Source organism: Palaemon carinicauda, chromosome 5, assembly GCF_036898095.1.
Source record: "Palaemon carinicauda isolate YSFRI2023 chromosome 5, ASM3689809v2, whole genome shotgun sequence".
NCBI classification, from domain to species: Eukaryota; Metazoa; Arthropoda; class Malacostraca; order Decapoda; family Palaemonidae; genus Palaemon; species Palaemon carinicauda.
This window is the reverse complement of record NC_090729.1, coordinates 187700733-187702938: the sequence shown is the minus strand read 5'-3', so window position 1 is coordinate 187702938 and position 2206 is coordinate 187700733. Positions and strand designations below refer to the sequence as shown.

Sequence of the window (2206 nt, the reverse complement as noted above, 5' to 3'; positions counted from 1 at the left end):
TTGCTTTTCCAACTAGGGTTATAGCTTGGCTGGTAATAATAATAATAATAATAATAATAATAATAATAGTGACGACTGTAATCTCAAGATTATCATATTGATAAATGTTACTGAATTGGATTTCCACATAACTCATAATAGGATCCAATCCTATATCCTTATAGGACTATTACTCTAGATATATAAATATGTATACCATAGGCAGTCTTTCAACTTCTTCTTCCCAGCTGGTTTCCATTTTTATATGGGGTCGGCGTTGCGGATGAGCCGTTTCCATCTTTTTCTATTCTGCGCTTCTGCCTCATCAATCCCCTTCTCCTGTAAGTCTCCTCTCACACAGTCCTTCCATCTCTTTCTCGGTCACCCTCTTCTTCTTCTTCCCTGAACCTCCATCTCCATAGTATGTCTCCCAACGTGGTTCTCATCTCTCCTCATCAGGTGTTCATACCATCTCAGCCTCCCTTCCTGCACTTTCTTTGATATTTCTACCACCTCTGTCGAACCCCTTATGTAGTCATTTTTTATCCGATCCTCTCTTGTCACCCCAGACCCTATCCTTTTAATGCCAAAGGCTCTACCGGCATTGTCACTTAAAGATTTAAAAGCCTCTCATGAATGGCAGAGGCAAGGGACATTGACAATGCCCTAGGGACTGACCATATATAAACATGATCACCCAAGGCTCCTCTGCACACAAGCTAGGAACAGGGATGGTCAGGCAATGGCTGCTGATGACTCAGCAGATAGACCTATAGGTTTCCCCAAGCCACCAAGGGATAGTAACAATGCCCTAGAGACTAACCTTATATAAACATGATCACCCAAGCCTCCTCTGCACACAAGCTAGGAACAGGGAGGGCCAGGCAATGACTGATGATGACTTAACAGGTAGACTTATAGGTTTCCCCAAGCCTCCAAGGAATAGTGACAATGCCCTAGACTCTAATCATATATAAACATGATTGGCCAAGCCTCCTCTGCACACAAGCTAGGAACAGGGAGGGCAAGGCAATGGCTGCTGATGACTCGGCAGATAGACCTATAGGTTCCCCCAAACTCCCAGCCTTAGCTCACAAGGTGAGTTTACAGACACTAAAGAAACTATCGAGTTTGAGTGGGACTCGAACCCCAGTCTGGAGAGCGCCTGGTACGCTGCCAGTAGACCATAACTATACTCAATTTATTTTCAATGAGGCGCATTTGCACCGACTCGCAGGGGTGCCCTTTTAGCTCGGAAAAATGTCCTGCTATCTGATTGGTTAGAATGATCTTGTCCAACCAATCAGCGATCAGGAAACTTTTTCCGAGCGAAAAGGACACCCCTGCAAGTCGGTGCAAATCTGCCTCACTAAAAAAATTGACTATAGTTGATACAATCGATTGGTATTACTGATATTATAAATATTGATGCAATTTAATAGAATCATATCGTAGGTAAGTTAAGTAGCCGCGCTTAAAAATGTGTCAGGTTGTTGCCGAAGCAACCGTGCCTTCGTATGTGTGTTGACCGTCCTTATCTAGGGCTAACCTTCTCTCCTTTCATACAACACAGTTAGAAGACGCAATTTTAATATACTTATATTAGAAGACGTGTTGGTTATCGTGTTTGTTCTGTTTTTCGTGATTTTTATCTTTCTGTTTCTACTTTCTATGTATTATTTCAGCATTGAATGAGAGTAATAGATACCTGGGCATTTTCTATCATGAGGTATTTAAAAATGTATTAGACGGTTTCCATTAGACAGTTGAAATTTCCTGGAGATATCAGAAAGTAGGAATAAATAATATTAAAAAACTAGATAATTTTATGGCTACAGGAAACAGTGTGTTTTATTTCTAATGAAAACCATTTATATTGATATTAGCTATTATCAAATTCTATTGAACCAAAACTGCATCATAATAAAACTTTTTTTTTTTTGGTACTTAAATGGACACTGGCAGATTGAACTAAATAGTAAATCCTGGGGATACCTTAACGTGGTGAAAGGGGTTAGTGTATCGCCATGATCAGCAAACCTATTTTTGTCAGAGCCAACCATACTAGGCAAGTTTGCGATGAGTGATCAGACGAAAGTCTCACACCATCACCATCCGCTGTGGCCAGCGTGGTGATGAAGACAAGCCAAACCCCAAACATGAATATGGATATGTCTGAGGCCTTTGTCCTGCAGTGGACTAGAAACTGCTGCATTTGTTCTCGTTG

At 41.1% G+C, this 2206-nt stretch overlaps 1 non-coding gene across 1 annotated transcript; it reads right to left on the bottom strand.

Moving 5' to 3' along the window:
- Window positions 1–1453: 1453 nt before the first annotated feature.
- On the bottom strand, window positions 1454–1550 carry LOC137641732 (U6atac minor spliceosomal RNA). Its single transcript, XR_011044590.1, has one exon. It is a non-coding gene; the product is annotated as a U6atac minor spliceosomal RNA (small nuclear RNA).
- Window positions 1551–2206: the final 656 nt, after the last annotated feature.